The sequence below is a fragment of the Pempheris klunzingeri genome, chromosome 21 (genome assembly GCF_042242105.1).
Source record: "Pempheris klunzingeri isolate RE-2024b chromosome 21, fPemKlu1.hap1, whole genome shotgun sequence".
Lineage (NCBI taxonomy): Eukaryota > Metazoa > Chordata > Actinopteri > Acropomatiformes > Pempheridae > Pempheris > Pempheris klunzingeri.
This window is the reverse complement of record NC_092032.1, coordinates 13,976,109-13,995,701: the sequence shown is the minus strand read 5'-3', so window position 1 is coordinate 13,995,701 and position 19,593 is coordinate 13,976,109.

Here is a 19,593-nt window from a genome sequence, read left to right as displayed (position 1 = left end):
AAAACTGTTGCATTGCAAGGTTAACACTGGTAATGTAAAGCATGATTGTCTGATGTTTTGCACTGTGGACAAAGCGCTCTGAAATCTAAGCAAATAGGCCATAAAAATGCAAATGTTTCAGGTAAATTCCTGGTAAACGTTGGTTGACTAATTTGGGCTTCAGCTAGGGAAATTAAACTAAATTAAATACTTCTTACAAACAGCATAATAAGCCACACAAATTAAGTCAGTTAAATTATCAACAGTGAGACATTTGTAGTTTAAAAATAGACGTGTATAAGCCTGTTGCAAATCTCCTTTCAACTTTGCTTAGATATAAAGTACATACTAAAGGTTATTAGGTGTCACATGACAGCTACTGTCATAACTACTGGCTATTAGGAGAGCCTGTGTGTTGTACTGCTGGGGACTGGTGATAGACTTAGACCAAATGAAAGGGCTGACGGAGACACTAGAAGTGCGGTATAGTATAAATGATCATGCCTTACTATTGATTTAACTAATGATGAGTGCTCCGAGTGCAACAATAGTAATTTTGTCATAAAGCTGTCAGCAGTTAATCAATCTGTTAAGGGTTTTCCTCCTTCAATGTAAGATTTATTAAATGTTCATGCAGGCTTGTCTGGGCACGCTTAGGTCTGCCTTCACAAAGCTAGTCTAAATGTTTCACAAGAACTTTGATGTTCCTATTTGTCACATAATTATTTCATACTAGCTACTTGTTGAATAGCATAAAATTAAGGTGACATAATTGTGCATTTTTCACATGTAAACCTCATGATTTGACAAGGCAATCTCTGCTTCTTCTCTCACCTGGGCGATGACTTTTTTTGTATTTGGGGTTTGAATATTTTGTCTGAGCTCCTCAGGCTGTGTCTCGTGTAGCCAAGACTTGCACAGTAGATGCCTAAAGGACTTTCTAGGCCTGCTGGTACATCTGCCAACAATAGGAATTTCCCCGGTTTACACAGCTTGAACACAAAGTGAGGTTATCTCGGAAGATTTAGCCTCATTGTTTCCTTTTTGGAGGGTTCATGCCACTGAAGTGTTTGACTGATGTTACCTTAAGTTACCAGCTTAATCTCCTGTGATTGATGTAATGAACATTGCTCACAGGGCTATGTTGTAACTTCATGCTCTTTCATATTGAAAAAACAATATAACATGTGGTGTGGCTCATGTAAAATTAATTTTACAAATCAGTGAAATACTCTTTATAAAATGTTCCTTTCTTCACTTTTACATCGTGGCCTCCCCTGAAACACAGTCATATCAAAGGTCTCTGCTTTCAGTCAAGTCTTTACAAATGACAAAATTTGTATATTTGTTATGGTATTGTATGTCAAAGATAAGGCATTCAAAAGACATCGTTGGTTGCAGTTCTGTGGATGAGACCCTACAATCAACAAAACACTGAGGGTTACGAACTGGATTTACCCTTGGCACAACTTTGGTTTTTAAAGGTGCTGCTAGAGCAAAGCTAGCTGTTTCTCCCCGTCTCCAGTCATTCTGCTAAGCTAAGCTAATTGGCTGCTGGCTGTGGCCTTATATTGGTCAGAGGGATACGAGCGTGGTGTTGATCCTCTCGTCTAATTATCAACAAGAAAGTGAAAACTTTTGTTTTTAAACAAATTCAGTATTGCCTGCCATAATTAAGGTGACTCAAACCTATACTAAACATGAAAACTGTCAACTCTTCTTGACAGTCTTTGAGTGGCAGGACTTTTTCTCACACATTCATCATCCAAACCTCTCATTACACATGATAAAATCTCACCTAGAAGTAGATTTGAATTTTAACTAATATTTATAATGATGTATGAAATTATTGTTTTTGCTTTCAGTGCTTGCTCCTGGTGCTCTTACTCTGCCACTTTGAAGTCAAATATTAAAGTGCTGTTTAATGTGGTCATGGGCTGTTCATATATTGCCTTCCGACTGTAGTCAGCTCCTCTTAAATACATAGCCAGGGCTGTAATTTTTACAAGTTAAGGCAAAATGCACTCTAAATACAGTATCATAGTTTCAAATGGCTGGGATAACCATCTCATTTTGTATATATCACCATTTGATATTCAGTCAGCCATCCTTTCTCTCATCGAGTGGCATGGTGTTATTAAAACGTATAATCATAGATTTTGTGAATGAAACGACTCACTGTCGAGTCAAAATGGCAGGTATGAAGCACGTACTTACAGTATTTCAGACCCGGCAAGCCTCCAGGTGTGAATGTGACATTTTAAGAGCATGAAATGTTTTTCTCTCTGAGTTGGAATATGAACACACGTTTACTTTTTAAACGGTACAAAGAAAACAGAACCACACCGACAAACAAGCTGATATGAGGCTAATGGGAAGCATGCTCTCTAATTGCAACAACCTCATTATATTTTACAGAGTTAATCCCTTCTTGATGGTGATATTTGTAATCACACTGTATGCCTTTGGAAAGGGCACATATCAAATGAGCAGACACGCACACACTTTCTATTTCTTGGCGTTTGTGTTGGTCGTTTACTGTCTGTTGTTTTATCTTTATTTTTATCCCTGTCATGTGTTTCTATAGATGTGTCAAATCTGTTACTTGAAGTGGTCTATAAATACTTCTGTTTTGACATGATTTGGCTCAAAATAACCTTTCACGTAGAACACATTTAAGGCTTTTATGTATTTCTAGCCTTCATCTGCTAAAACTCTCTTGAAATCTGCAGCATCAAAGCTGAAAGCACTGAACCTCAAAAGTGAAGGCCCTCTTGAGTCGAAGCCTTTTCTATCGCTTATTAGGTTTTGTCTGCAGGTCTCCTCGGAAGCAAAGATGATGAATAGGAGGGGGGACACTGCTGGTAGCTGGATGCAGACCACCACAAGCTCCCCTCTGTGTCTCCTCCACCAATATGAAGCGCTGTGGTGTTATGAGAACAGGATAGCTCTTGAGACGCTCGCCTTTCACTCCTGAGATGGTGCGTAAACAGAGCAGGAGCCGACAGATGGGCCTCAGCAAACTGGTCCCGTTGACCTTTCAACCCCACTGTCCATCACTCCCCTCGTCTCTATAAGAAAATGCAGTGGAATTCCAAGGAGATTATCATCCTTTATGTCCCTTGGTTTGCTACCCATTGCGGGCGGTGGTGAATATACAGAATACACCAGGAAACGCAGAGCACATTCCCAGGATCCCTGTACCAGAGCAGCTAGAACACTGTGTTCTGCTAATGTACCCAGTTACATAAAAGTTACAAACAAAAACACAAAATTACACAATTTAATGTATGGTTATGCTCCAGGTGCGATTCTAATCTGAAAATGCACATTTTGGTTTGTCTGACTTGCTGATTTGAAGGGACGCTCCACATATACACACCCTATCATATAATAGCCTGTCCAAACAAATAGTGTGACTTCACTTCATGCCACAAACCCACATCTTTTATAGTAATATTACATAATGCAGCTTAGTTTTGACGCATATTCAGCTCACTACTGTACTGCTACTGTTTACCTGTTCACATTGTATGTATAGAGAGAGCGGTAATGAGAGAGTCGTCTGTCTGAGTGAGGGATTTGAACTCGTTCGGTGAGACAGAAGAAAGAGGAGACTAGCAATTTGGAAAATTATCACTTGAGATTGCCTAAAGCTATACTTTTGTATATTCTTGTTCTTATTCTCAACCTATTTCCTTGTATAAGCGGGACCTGCCCAAGGTCTTTACTGTGTTAGTGTAGGGAGGCTGTTTCATTCATAATTTCCCCTGCATACCATCTATTTGGCGTCATTTTATAATGAAACACTGTATACACACACTGTTTTCACTTAATGTGCTATAGTTCATTTTAGACACATTTTCTACCATTGTTTTTAATTGTATTTTCATGAAACTATTAAATCAGGTCTGAGATCAAGTCATATTTAGCTGTTTTTATGCTAAACAGCCCCCAATCCCAGCACGTTTTATATAGAGTGGAGGATAACCAAATGACCTGCAATTTTTAGGCTGTGAAAATGAAGTCTCCAAACCCGTGAGAAATTAAAGCGGTATGTAGGCCAAAACTTTCCATAAAGATCACTGATGTATAGTTTGGTGTTAGATGCCATCCTGATCCGTAAGACAACTCGTGTAGAGAGCACATTCTAAGGACGATTATCATCTTAGACATCAGGAACATCAGCACTCTTGGAGAGAGCAAAAGTACCCGTATAGATTCTTAACCATGGTAACTGCCAAGAGGTTTGTTAAGGTGGTGGCATCCTTTTGACAAACAGCACTTCAGGACAAACAATACCAAGAAACATTGATATGATCTATGAATATTTCTTTTTTTGCACAGGGCTCCATGATTTATGCTCTTTAGACAATGTGTGTATGTCTTTTTGTATTTTGGCTTTGGATATAAACAGTTTTACAGTTTATGTGACTTGTACACCTGTGATTTGGCCTCGTAAGAAATCAGTAAGTTACTTTATACTACTTTGGGAAAACACATATTAAAAGTGAGGCCTCTGCTACACTGCTACTAATACTGCAACTTGGCATTCAGATCAATATGATCTACATGCGAAGCTGCTTTGTAAATTAGCAGTCCTTTTTCTGAGGTGCATCCATCGGTTTGTCGACCCTCTCTGTATGTCAGGGAAGTAAACATTCGTGCAGCATAGTTTAGACTGATGCTGATCCTTGCAGAACGGCATTTTTTGCATTCCTTGTTGAATTTTAATCTGCTTTGCATTTTTTTTCATACAAGCAGAGGGAAACAATTCAGTATAAGCTGGTCAGGTCAGCATTGTGGGTTGTTTTCCATGCCAACTGCAAGGAATTAAACTGCTGTGAGAAATGACCAATTGATGCAGTCACACTACACACTCATAACTTTCTGGGTTTTTTTTTTACAAGCAAAAATGAATGGATGAACTAGACAGACAGATGTTACAACTGTGAGTTTACTTTCCCAACATTATGCTTGTATAATATTTGCATGCCCATACTCATCCCTCACTATCAATATTTTTCATTCACACCCTCAGGGGGAGCATTCAATCACATAGTTTTGAAGGAAAGCACACTTACTTATATAACAATGCTGATTAACAGAACATTTCCCTTTTGTAGACGACCACAAAGAGCGACTCTTAGCGTCTCTGTGGCTGAGTCACCACACAGCTTGGGCCCCATTCATGTTTTTCCCATGTTGCAATTTACTCACTGAATTAGGCTTGGACCAAAAAAAAAGTGTTTCAGTCCCAATTATCATCTGGCAAGGAGAAGAGGCGGTCTTGGGTGGGGGGTGAGATACTTAAGCCTTTTCACTAGTGCTGCCTTGTTTCCCCTGTTCCTCTCCTTGAGAGAGTAATGTGTTTCCTCACACAAAAGGAGGATCTTCAGAGATATGCCAAGAGTCTGGAGAGTGTGTTTGCTGGACCTGTGAAGAGACCTCTTTAGGAGGCTTTGAGGACAATGGAGCATGGGCACCGGCCGTGGTTTACTTTGTCCACGCCAAGCATTTCACACGCACCCAGGGCAACAGCCGCTCTGAGCAAAGGCACAACATTAGTCTGAGTTATTGAAAAGGCCTTTTTCATCTTTGTCACCCAATCAGTGCAATGATCGCTCTGAGGGAGTTATGTTTGACCAACAGTTTTTTCTGTTTCTTGAGACTCTCCACATTCTTAACTTACAAGCTACTTTTTGGTCTCCGGCCCTCTTTTTAAAGTTAAATCTAATCTGCATATTATTACTATCATCATTTTAATGTCACATACATTTTGTATTCATAGTTAGCTTTCATGATATTGTAATGAGCCAAACTACTAACAGCAGGATGCCTATGATGTAATTTCATTGTGGAGCTGATACTGTCAACGGTGTGTTTTTGTTACTCATAAATATTGAACAGGAATCAAGCAGAGCATGTAATAATACACCATGTTACTACGAGCCAAATTAATTAACACAGAGAGATGAAGAGGATAGATGACATACATAGAAGCCCTGCCATGACAGAGTCAGTATAGTTTGGCATGAAACAATCCTGCAAGTGATGGGTCTTCTTAAGTATTTCTGTCAGTGGATAAACACTTTAATCTATACTGCAGGGATCTCTACTGCAGCATCAATGTTTGAGGCAGGTTATTAATGAAAAATCTCCTTCGTCTATGTGCTATCATGCATCAATTGAATGAATTAAAGTATATAATTTGAGCTGTTTGCATATTATTAGTAAGAGATTTGCAAAGATTTCACATTTTGCATCAGGTAAATAACAATTACAACTTAGTAGAATATGATTAAATCCAGATCATTACCTCTGAATTTCAAGAACATACTAACTTTGAAGACAACCAAATGATGGCATTCTGAATGATCTACAGCCGAACTGGAGGAGACACCCAATATGTCTTCATTATAGCCGAAGTTCCCCATCTCTCCTGTGCCTCCAGTCTCAGCCCGCTCCATTTGGCCCATCACATTGTTCATATCTCAATGGCCTGGCTGTTGTTGCTATAGCAATATGTGGATCTGACGAGGGCCCAGGTTGCTCCTGATTTAAGTAAATGGTACCTTGTGATGGATGTCTTTAACAGTCTCTGCAACATTTATGTTGGGAAGAAAGAGGATAGACTGGACAATGTTGGTGAATCCATGAGTAAAAACGACTGATTTCAGGAAGACATTTACATCATGTTGAGTGACACCTTCCAGGTACAAATGAGTGTTTCTCAAAAGCAGCACCTTTATTCAACTTTCAATGTATAAAAAGAAAAAAATATTGTTAAAATGTTATTGTTTAGATTGAAGTTTCTCTGTGGGCAATTTTCCAAATGACATGCATACAATCAACTGGGGCTCAATAGGGGCTCTATTATTAACTCAGCTTTGAAATAATAATGATATTAGGTTCCTTCTTAAATTGTTCTATCATTCAAACTGAATTATTAGGAAAATGTTAGCTTGCAGTTGAACATAGTTTATAGTTGGTTGAATATGAGTTGGTTGTATTTCAGGATAATTGCTGTGGGGTCATGAGGATATCATTATTAATAAATACTTTTAATTAACTGTGCTTTGTGTTAAAGCAGTGAATCAGTCAAAATGTTATTCTGTCCATTTTGATTGCGTCATGACTACTTACTTAATGTTGTTATTTTGCAGACAGCAGATTAAAAAAAATGGTGATTATAGAGTGCAAAATATTGCCCATGCCCTCAAAGGTGAGCGTGTACTCTGGGACAACAACAACACACCCACCTGTGCATCAATCACTTGAGACAACCCATAAATACTTTGTTATGAACAAGAACCTGATAACGGTGGCAGCAGAGCTCTTAAGAAAACACAACCATACAAACCACAGACTCTGTTCAGCATTTCAACCCAATGTTGTGTTAAATATTAATCTCACACACTTTGAGAGCAGCATTCCTGTGAGATCACAGTCGAGGCAACTTGTGGAATGCAACGTTAAGTCCTGAAACTGTACTTCCTGGCTGTGAACAGAGGCATGCTGGGAAGGTCTGTAGATACCTTTTACCCTCTGTCTTTCAACAGGTGGCTCTCCCTTCCTGATCCCTAAATTACTGCTTTACTGTGGGACCCTCCAAAAGGGATGGGTTCGACAAATATGATTGTCATTGTTGTATTCTCTCTTTGATTTAAGTCAACAAAAGTATCGTGACGGCGTGCACTGACATTTGGACTTTGGCTTTTGAAGTTCATAAGGTGAAGGTGTGACTGTATCCCAAACCCAAACAAATAACAGCCTAACCACTCACACGGTGCATGTCTTGAGCAAGCGTGTGCATGCAGATCTGTGGTAGTCCTTGTGAAATATCTTGATATAAGCCCCACTTGCCAGACCACATAATTGGCTTTTGACCTACATTTCTCCCCAAGCTTTTTGTGCATAACTACAGGTCAGTTTCACTGCGATTGTGACTCGACACTTCAAGGAAATCTCTATTCTCTGATTAGAACTAGAGACGCCCAGGTCATTGACAAATGTCTCACAGTGTTTGCCAAATAAAAAATGTAACCTTCTTTTCACAAGTAACAGCTGTTTATGACTGTGTTGCCTCAAAGTGAATTCAGAGGGTGCTTGTGCACGACGCACTTCAGTTGTAAACGCTAAAAGATAACTTCCTAACACTGAAAAACCTCCTTTGAAGATGTGATGGTGTGGGTGGACAGGTCCCTAAATGGTTTCACTGTATGAAGTTTGGCTTCTAAAGAAGTGTCTGAACAAGTGTGTTTCTTCTAATGCTTTGAATAATGAATCACTGGATGAAACTGTAAAAAAACAAAAGTAACATGACATGACATGACATGACATAAAAAACAACATGGTAAGACGTATAATGTACCGTGGCACAGCGTAATATATCATAACATGAAATAACGTGACTTGACATTTGCAAAACATGATATAACATAACGACTGGCGATCAGTCCAGGGTGTAACCCGCCTCTCACCCAAAGTCAGCTGGGATTGGCTCCAGCCCCCCCCCCCGACCCTGAAGGATAAGCGGTATAGATAATAGATGGATGGATATAACATAACATAGCATGACATGTCATGTTCAAACAGCTGAATCATATGTGACTTTGCTGTTATTAGCTTTATCACTGGTAGAACGTAATCGTGATAGAAAGTACTGTATACTGGGAAACATTACTTATAATGTCAGGTGAAACCATTTCTATATTGTCCAATATTTGGAATTACAGAGCTCAAACAATCTTTTTTCAAGTTTTGTATTTCACAACAAGACATAAACAGTAACAATAATCAACATGCAAAGAGTTCAGATTCTTTATTTCCAGAACGAATCTTTACTCTATTTTAGAGTTTTTGCAAGTATTTCCTCAACAGTATCAGATCCTTTTTGATTTTAAAAGAATGATATAAAATGATTTATTTTACATGTAGTTAGTGCAGCAAATGATATGTTAAAGACACAACGTGTCTTGCATAACAAATGTGTTTTTTACTCCTAATTAAATCTCATCCAAAAATCACATCATGAAATGTGCACTGGATTATTATTATTCTATGATAATTAAGAAATGTATGATGACACTTGACTATTCACCATAGCACAGCCTACTTTTTGTACATAGTTTGCGCAATAATCTATTTATGCGAGAGACCGCTGATCGTCTGTGTAATCCCAGTCGAAATTCTTGCGGTGAAAGAGGATGCAGGCCTTACAGCAGATTAATGCCATGACGATATGTTCCGCTACTGATGAGAGCAGGCTAAGCAGTTTCTTTATGGACGGTGGAAATGTTTGGGTTCCCTGCACAGAGGGACGGGGGGCCACAGGGTGACATGCGTTGCAGAATTCATACTGTTCTTAATGTTCTCACCGTAGAGAATAAAGGATTTGAAAAAGAAAAGACAAAGTAATTCAGGCCTCTTTTGTATAAAATCCTCCCAAGAGCTACTCAGCCCATGATTTCATTATCAGTGCGACTTACACTAATCCTCTCAGAGTGGAGTTGGCCCTTGTTAGGTGTCTATACTTGGGTATCAAAAAAACCCTGGGTGTCAATGGGCAAGAGGGATGGGAGTGTCCACTATTCCTAAAGTTTACGTGTGTGTCTGTGCGGCTGTGTAATTGTGCATGTTTGCAAATGAGCATAGATATGTGTGTGTGTGGTGGCAACGGGTGTGTGCGTGCATGTGGGGGAATGCTGGATGTTTGAGATCATCCCCAGACGCTCAAGACTGTTTTGATTTCCCACTTCATGGAGAACGTGAGAGTAATCCCCTCAGGATTCCCCCTCTAGAGGTCTTTAGCTGCCATAAGCCACCATTCAACAGGCAAAACCTAACATGGGCTTTATGCAGCCTGCTGGTATTACTGGATGATTGGGGAGGGGAGAAGGCTTAATCTGCCCTGGTGGCTAACCTGTCGCTGAAAAGAAGCCTGCGGGGAAGCCAGCCATGAGACTGGTGGGCTGACAAAGTATATTGTTCATCCTCCGGCTACATCGAAGGAAACCTGGGAAGGATTTGTAAACTGGGGACTGAATTATAAAATACTCAATTACGTTCTTATAAATCACGTTAATAGTTTTTGAGCTTATTATCAAAGCATTTTACAAACGGAATATAAAAGCAAGATGGCAGATTTGATTATATTAACACTAGTCCAGACTACTAAAAACACAAACACAGCATAGAGGCAATATGTTTAGATGCCTTAATGCTCTTTTCACTGTGGGTGCAGAATGTTTATGGAGCCAGAGAACCAGTCTATATATTTTTTTACTCACTTCTTTTGCTTTTTTTTTTTTACTTCCTCTCTGTGCACACTTGTTTCTAAAAACAATCCACTGCAGTTTGCATTAGAAAATATTTGAAAAAGCAATTTTTGATATTCCAGAGTAGCGAGATATGAGCAGTGTTTTTAGATGAAGTTTATATAATATCATATATTGTTTCAATCAAATGACTTTTGAGAGTTTGGAATGACAGCTAGTACTGCAAACCCCACTGAGAATCAACACTGCAGCGTTTCTTTTTGGTTTGTTTCTATTTTCTGTTTCTGTCAGATGTGGATACTTTTAACACCCTGCATGTTTTAATCCAAGTGAATGGACCACACGTAAACACAAGTGTCATGTGAACACCATATCACTCCCTCCAAGGGGATTGAAATAGAAATTGTAATGTCTCTTATTTCACCCTGGATTGAGCCTTAATCTAATTATAACCAAATAATTTTTAGGATTCTCAAGAAAGAGCTCTGTATTAGTTATATGCATTCAGGTTCAAACAAGGGGGTAGATCACACTGAAGCATTCTGCATCTCCTACAAAGATTAAGTGGCCATGGATCACTGGGGTGACATTTCTGACTTAACATCTAATCTTAAAGTTCAGTAGCCGTAGCACATGATGCAATGAATGGCAAAATTAAGAGATATGTCATGTCGAAGATATTTTTGGAGTTATATCTGGCATTGCATGTTGATGTGTTTGCCAAATTCTCCTGCCATTCAAGTAAATCCAGATGATACACTAACTCCCTTTTAAGTGCTTGATCTGAAAGCAAGTATTGTTAAGAATAATAACATGGATGTGGGATGGATAATACTGACAAGGAATTAGGTGACCTGAATGTGATGCAGTAGCATGCCCTCCTTTCCAGCCAAAGGATTCATGTCACATTGCACATATTGGTGGATTACTGGCTAGTTTAAAGAGCTTAAGATGAGTTCCTCTGGTGTGTGATCAAGTCTGAGCAGTGTGCCTTTTAATGCACTGCTAAGAAGAAAAGGCCCTGTCACACTGGCTCTCCTTTCCTTCTTACTCTCAAGGTCTCTCGTCATTTGACTGTCTGAATGGCTTTGTGTGACAGCCGTAGCTATGCTGCACTGATTGCAGCCAAGCCACATGGCGTTACCATGGAAATGGCACTCAGGTTACTCCTTTTGTGCTATGCTTTGTGGCAATCCATAGCAGTCATACCTGCAATAAATGTATGGATCCATGGCTGCAGCTCGTGTGCAGTTCAAGCATTAAAATAGTAAATACACCACATGCTAATCGATATTCTCAGTGTGACATTGTTCATACATCTAAAGGATCAGTTCAACTTCATTACAAAAATCTTATCATTTATCCCTGGCTGTATCGTGCCATGCAGATAGTTTTACCTTTATTTGCAGAGGTTGTGAGATATCCCCCTCATGTGATGCTCATATTATTGACAAATGAGATTTAAGAAATGAGTCAGCAGCATCTCTTTCCAACAAAAGCGCTCCTGCTACTCTGGATAATCCACAAAATACACTCTCAAATACACACAAAGTAATGTTTCAGCAGCAAGTCTCTACTTTTCACAGACGCCTGTTGGTTTCCAGAAAGTGTCTTTAAATACAATCTTTGCTCTACATGTAAGTCTCACAGAGAGACTTTTATTATCATTATTATTTGTTTTGGTCCTTTGACCTTATCTAAAAATACTTCAATTCCAATTATATCCCAGAAATGAAATTTTACTTAATGTGTTTTGCGTAAATAAAGCCAACTTCTTCCCCATCATGCAAATCATACAGACGTGTTTGGGTGGATGCTGTTCATATGAAGTGGTGGACACTGAAACAAGAGTTTGGGGTCTTGCATTATAAGTCATGCATGTGGTCCTGTTTAAGCAACAAAAGCACTTCAGTTGAGACGTCAGTGTAGCTTTACAATCCTCTCAAAACATATTTTTGTTGTAAATTAGTAATAAAAAAATGGAATTTCGAGGGGTTTTGAGGGGACTTGTAAAAGACCCCCTTCCCTCTTTGATTTGGTTATCGTCTGTATTTTCTTCATCACAAAAATGTGAATACATTCAAAATAAAAAAAGAACTTCAATGAAAATTTTCAAAACAATGTTTGTTTTGTAAATCGGGTGAATTCAATTTGACGGGAGATGCATTTTCATCACTAATACATCACTAGTGACGCAAGTGAGTCATTCAATATTAAGCATTTGCATTCCAGACAGTGTGAATATTTATTTCAGGTCGGAGCAATGCGTCACCTGCATGGCCACCGCAAAACTCAACATGTCATCATCGAGGGCCTTAGAAGTCATCACTGCCATACTCAACATAATCTTGAATTGGCAAAGGTCTGTTTGAAGTTGTCTGTGGGAGAGAGAAGGCTGAGGGACAATTATCTTGTATGTCCTCAAGAGGTCTGGCATTGTGGAGGAAAGGCTGAGTAAAAGAGATCAGAGAAGGAGGGTACACGCAGAAGTACATCTGAGGGCTTCGTAGATCCCAGGTATTACCAACTGTCTGAATTAACAGGATACACATACTTCACTAAACAGTCAACATGTCACGTCTTAACAGCGTTTGGCTTCACCTATGAGCCAAAATTCTTACATGAAGCCCCATGAGCCCCTTGCTGTTTCGCAAGCTTAGATGAGGTCTTAAGCCTCAACAGAAGATGAATGCAGAGTGCTAAATTAATTTGAGGCATTTTCTTTTGTGCGCTGACAAAAGCGACCAGGTTGGTGCTGGTTTCCATAGCTGATGACAGATCATTGGGCTGCAGTGTTTGCCCAGGTGTCAGGCCTCCCGCTGCAGACAGCAAAGGGTTTGTCCAGGTCTCCGAATTTCACATTGCTGAAGCGTCTTTGCCATAATTGTACAGATTGCTTCATTCAGTATTGCCATGAAAGAACCTTTAAAAAATAATAGTGACAAAATAACATGTGCCCCTGGTTGAAATGTTCAAACATGCCCTGTATTCAAGACATTTCAGGCTGCAAGAAATAGGAAGAGACTCTTTGAAAACACTTTTGATAGTAGTGTTTTTAAATGTGGTCTTAAGAAAACATCCGGGCCTTTAACTCTCACGAACTCACCGTACTTACACTCTTTCCAAACAACGTTAATCAAGAACACATTATAATTTACCTGTATTGTATATAGCTTCAATAAGATGTTTTAATTGCTCAGTAGCAAATAAAAAGCCGTGCCCTGAGGTGTTTGGCAGATCACTTCGGTGTTTGGTGTGGTCAGGAATTTCTTGATACATAAATATATCAGTATTTATATGGTTTGATCTGTGTGTCATTGAAGTTCGCAGTGTTTGGTTAGGGTTAAGCTGTTGGAGGCCAGTCCAAAGGTTTGTATCCCATCACTCAGGAAGCTTGTTATGTCTGCATTTGGAGGATTGGGCGGAGTGATCGCTGCACAGCTGGCAGGTACAATGCGTCTGGATCTATAAATGTCCTCTGGCTGCCATGCATGACATCCCTCACCTTTACCCAACCGCTCTGATAGAGCTGGTACAGATATCAAACCTACCAAGACTGCTTTCTAATCACAGGGAAATGCTAATTTTGTTACTTATCATGATTTAAATACTGATATATGCTGCGGAAGATTAACAGCGTTTATAATCATCCCATTGCAGCGAATGAGTGATCATTGACAGGCTTTGAAAGCACATTGTGCTCTCCTGTAGTGAAATCACAGGTGCTCTAAATCACTCTCTTTGCCATGTTTTGAGGGAGTGTCATTTGCACTTCTCCCACAGTCGGTTTCTTCTATGATGTGTTCAGCCTTTTGAAAAACACTCACCCTGGACCAGATCATGTGCGCACATGCTGCTCCTACAAGTTTATATTTGTCCCTCTTTTCACTTTTAGGAGTTGATATAAGAGGAAAAAAAACAGCAGAATTTCATGACAAACCTGAAAAAGAGCACAAGTTTCTCTGCATTGCTACAGCTTACTGGACAAAAGAGTGAAGGGATTCGTTTTTCCACAGGGTGAGCAGGGGAAGAATTAGAAGCCTCTGCCACTTAATTTGGCGGCTGAGACTTACCCTGCGAAGTTTTGTTTTTCTAAGCCTCCAACATAACAGAGTGTGCCTTGCCGTCAGCACCTTAAGCAAGTAAAAGCGCTTCCTTTATGAACTAAACCCGCCAGATATTTGCTTTGCGAAGCCCAGCGAGAAGAAAAGAGGAGGGTTTGCAGTGAATAACTTTTAAAACACTATGTGTACGAAACGAAAAAAGCGGCAGGAGACATGAAAGAGCAGGAGAAATGAATTGAATGTTGTTTTTTTCCAACTCTATGAAAAAGAGGGCGATGGGATCTGAAGGCTTCTTTTCCAAAAGCCTTAGCCAGGTGATTCATCACAGCGCTCTGTCAAAAGAGCTTTCCACAACATGAGACGAACAATGACACTGTGATTGCAAGGACGGGAGAGCTTGATTGAAAGATATCAGCTATATGTTCAGCTTCCCTAGGAGAGGAGGCCAAATGCGAGAGGGGAACAGAGGAGGAGAGGGGGTGAGAGGGGGTGTGTGGTGGGAGGCGGCACGACTCACTGATGAAAATCAAATCTTAACCCTTCGACATGGGTGTTAGGAAAGCTGTTTAAGAAGTTCTGTGGAACCAGAGCCTACAAATATAAATTAACCAAAATAATTTAACAGCTGCTTAACCGTGAACAGAGGAGCTGTCAGGCAGATTGATTGGAGAAGTAGCAAAGGAGAGCAACTTTCAGATTGTGCTCTGCTTTTGTGTGACGAGGAGTCCTCAGCTGTGGAGCGATGCTGAACAGATCGTGGACCACTGCCAGCTCTGTGGATCGCATATTCAGCCGAACAGCATTCAGATACAGCACTCTACCTAGCAGCCACAAGTCGAAATGTTACCTGACACCCAAGATAAAGGGTCTTACAATCACACACACACACACACACTATGATTATTCACCATTCAATTAAAATGTAAATGTGCCAGAATGAGGCGAGATTTACTTATTTTCATCTGCAGTTCACTTGGCAGAATATTAATGTAGACCTGAATGCAGAGATGAAGAGTATAACAAAATTTGTTTTAGTTTGACACAATATGTGTCCATTACAAATAAGCCTATTATTATTATTATTATTATTTAATCTGGGTACATTTTTCTGCATGTGTGTATTTACGTGGATGCAGGTTGGTTTCTGTGTGAAATCCATATGTTATGTGTCATGTACACTGTATGTTTCTCTTTTTTCCTGTTGGAAAGCACTTTATAGTGTTGATAAGTGCTATATGAATAAAGTTTTATAAACACTATTATAAACATTATTATTATTATTATTGGTCCACATTATAGCAAATGGCATAATAAAACATTTAACAACATGTCTGATAGCGCAAAGCTAGAAAAACTACCAACCTACGGACATGGAGGACATGGATCATTAGAGACAATGACAACATGTAAAGTAACATCACCTTAGATGTAAACAGCAGAGAAAGAAGTGTTCAAACCCTTTCAGTATTACAAGTAACACAACCATAATGTAAAAATACCCCAATATACATGGAAGTCATGCAATCAAAATCAGGTAAAACTACAGAGGTATTATCAGTAATAGGTACTTAAATATTTAAAGCAAAAGGACTCACTGTGCAGAAAATTGCACCTGTCGGTGTTGTAATACTGTATATAATGTTATTGGATTACTGTTGGACATGGTCACAATACTACTGGTACACAATGCTACTTTAGATCCTGCTGGATGTCTTAATCTACAATAAAGCTTCATATCTTATAGGCTTGTCATATGTTTTGTGTGTAAAACCTTAGTTAGCAAAGATTGTCTGTCAGATTAATATAGTGGAGCAGAAAATGGTACCTCAGACTTTTGCTGAGATGCAGTTCTTCTATTGGCACATTGCATTTAAATATAATGTTATATTTTGCCTGTATGCTTCTTCCATCCATTCCTTCTTCCAAGGACCAAAACTGATAATTAATAAAGATGAAGCCATCAGACGTTCTCAGTCTGAGGCCCTCCGTCTTGCATTTTATCTTTTGCTTTAATTGCCTCTACCTTTTTCCCCCACGTGACAATAAAGTAATCACCCTAGATACTATTTACACACAGGGCCGAGGACTACCATTACCCTTCCATCAATATCAGCACTTAAAGTTCATAAAACTGTGTGGCAGACCTCCAGCCTGTAATTTTCATAGTCCCTAATTCATGGTGAGAAGAAATAATATTACAGGGTATTCAGCTAAACAGTGATGACACTCGCACGTAATTGTGAGAGGCAACAAAAACTCTCACTGGTTACAAAAGCCGCAATACATTAACGGCTGCTTATTTAAGGAAGTTTCTTCGTCATAACAATGTGGTTATCAAATTCGTACTGTGGGAAAATACTAGATTGGTGATAACAGCCAGGATCTTCCTACTGTGGCCTCTTTATTAGGTACCGGTCTTCCTGTTCGCACACACAGCTTGATCCCGCAGACAGTGAGTCAGCAGGTAGTTTCTGTTTCTCTAAATGTGAGAGTGGGCAAGACAGGTGATTTAGGCAGCTTTGAGCATGATATGATTGCTGATGCAGAGTGGTGGGGTTTTTAAGTACAGTGACTTGGATTTGCCAATTTTGGTTCAATTAACATCCAATTAGTGGCTTCAACTGACAGATGAGACTTCTCAGGGCAGCAGCAGTGATGTGCAGACGGCCACTTCAGGACACACAACTCAATGAACTTTGACGCAAAAGGCTGCAGCAGCAGCAGGCGGCCATGCTGGAGTTACACTGCTGCCAATGCAGAGTGGGAATTTGGCCTAAGAATCATGAATCCAGTTTCTGTGTCGCAGACAGCTCCCAGTGGTTTAATGGAGATATATTAGACACATTTTAAGGATCTTGTAAACACCTGGACGTCGCTAGTGACTGACTGCGTCTTTTAATGGCCAAAAACATCTTTTCACGTACATTGTGCCTCTAGCTTCATCCGTACTTTGAAGCAAACATCATCTCAAGAACAAAACTGTGACTTTACATTCACTCTGCTGGGCCGCACAGTCCCTCCTGTACATCTAACAGTATGCTATGAACTCACACAGCACAGACAATATTCCCTTTTGAGCAATGTCTTTATTTAGATTTATAAAAAGCAGGTATTGGGTGCAAACACTCACTCTTTAGAAATTTGAACCGCATACTAAATTACACCAGAAAATTTTAATTTCTGCAACTGTAGTGCTAACATGGTAATATTTCTCATGTTACTTGACTGCACTTTTCAGGCTGCTATAACTGCAACAACTGTAAAGAATGCATGTAAACAATGTCATATTTAATACACGTGTAAGTGAAGGAGGCCTTCATGAAAGTTTTGAGCAACACGAAGAAAAGTTGAGAGAATTTGATTATTAGATTATAACAATTAGATTGTAAGAATTTATTACATGTTTTTCAACTATTGCTCAATATGGTACATAACTATTATGGAGGACATCACATTTATTGTATATTCCATATCAGCTTCTTCCAACACTTTAATGATGCCAATTGATGGTAACGATAAGTAAAATTATTTTGTTATTACTGCAAAAAATAAAGATGTCATGCATCGTTTTACACACATTTCCCCAAAGTTCAGACTGACTGCTCAGTATCTCTGGGATCTTCATTAGTCCACTGTTGGTGCTCGACTACATACTATAAATTTTATATAGCTGTACCCACCGGTGGATACAGCACAGAGATCAAACCAAATGGACCACTGAAATATTTTTCAAATTAATTTTCTATAAAACAGAAATATTAAATTCTGATATTGGGTAGGTGCAAAAATAAATAAATAAATAAAAAATCTCCATGCCCAACACTTGAGTTACATTTGGGAAAGGAGGGAGAGGGCAGAGGAGATATGCAACCTTGTTGCAGCCTCGGTTTGTGTGTCAGGTTGTTTTATACTGTAGAGAAGGACCTCTAATGGTGAAAAGGCTCCTTGAAAGACACATGTGTAGCCTCCCCTCCTTGTAGCATGCATCTCATGGTCAGAGTCTATCTTACAGGTTTGCAGTAAGCTGGGATGCAAATCTTATCTGTTGCAGGCTCTGACAAATCTCACAGGAATGTCCTATTGATCCCAAATCCTGGTGCGCTAATTAATAACATCTCAAATTACACTGTAGGCACTTCATGCATTATATTGTGATTTATACAGGCCTGATGTATTTTAACTCCGGAGAGGAAGCTACTTGGCCCAGACTGTGCGACCTGAGGCGTTTCATACAGAGCGAGGAAATGCTGTCTGCTTACTCGCTGATCTAACTGATGATATCAAAACTTAATTTACAGCTTGTGTCTACTGTTCAGATGTTATCAATTCACTGCTCAGGTTTAAATGGCCATGAGATCAAATTTTAATGACCACAAATAACCTTAGACACAACATTTGATCCCGATTTGGTATTTTATAGTCAGTATAGATTTGCACACATTAGTCTGGTCAAGTATAACCTAACTTTATAGAAATACTGACTGATTAAAAAAATTAGGAGAAACATGACAATAAAAATGTTATACAGATATATTGTTATTGCAGGCAATTTTAATGTTTTTAAGAGGAAAGAAAGAAAATTGGTATTGATTTTAATCCCATTTTCTTGGGAGTGTATTTTAAGCTTAATGATCCTCAGCCAGTGAGGTTCATCACTGTATATTGTTAGAACCAATTTCCTGGAAGTTATAGGGTGTAAATGTACTTTGGCAGACTCGTTAGCAGGGAGAGGTAAATGTTTGCTGTCCTGGACTCCAATAACTGGAAATGCATCCTTATCACTTGTGTAACTAAACTACATATGGTCACGCTGAGGTGCTTCATTTCCTTCTGCAGCTCTGCAGCAGAGCAGATAAGCATGAAGGAAAAAGGAGAAAAACATGTGCTGTGCAAACAACAGGATTTACTAAACATCATTTTCTTAATCAAGCAAAACGTCAAAGAAACAAGAGCAGAATATAGACAAAGCTGTTTGTTTCAGTCCTTTAGTAAACTGTGGTAATATTTTACTGACTGTTGTTACAGATATGAGATTTGAAATTTCAAACTTGCTGTTGCAGTACAGAGAAACCTACAGCAAATGAATAACCTTTTATATAGACATGACATCTCATTCTGGATGTTCCCTTAGAAATACTATCTCCCAGTTTTTGATCTTGTTTGTCTGTTTGTTGTCAGGCTTTCACAATAACAGACTTTAAGATATCAGATTTTTTTTTCAAATATTCATTGACATTTGAGCACTGGAAGCATTTAAAATGATTTACACA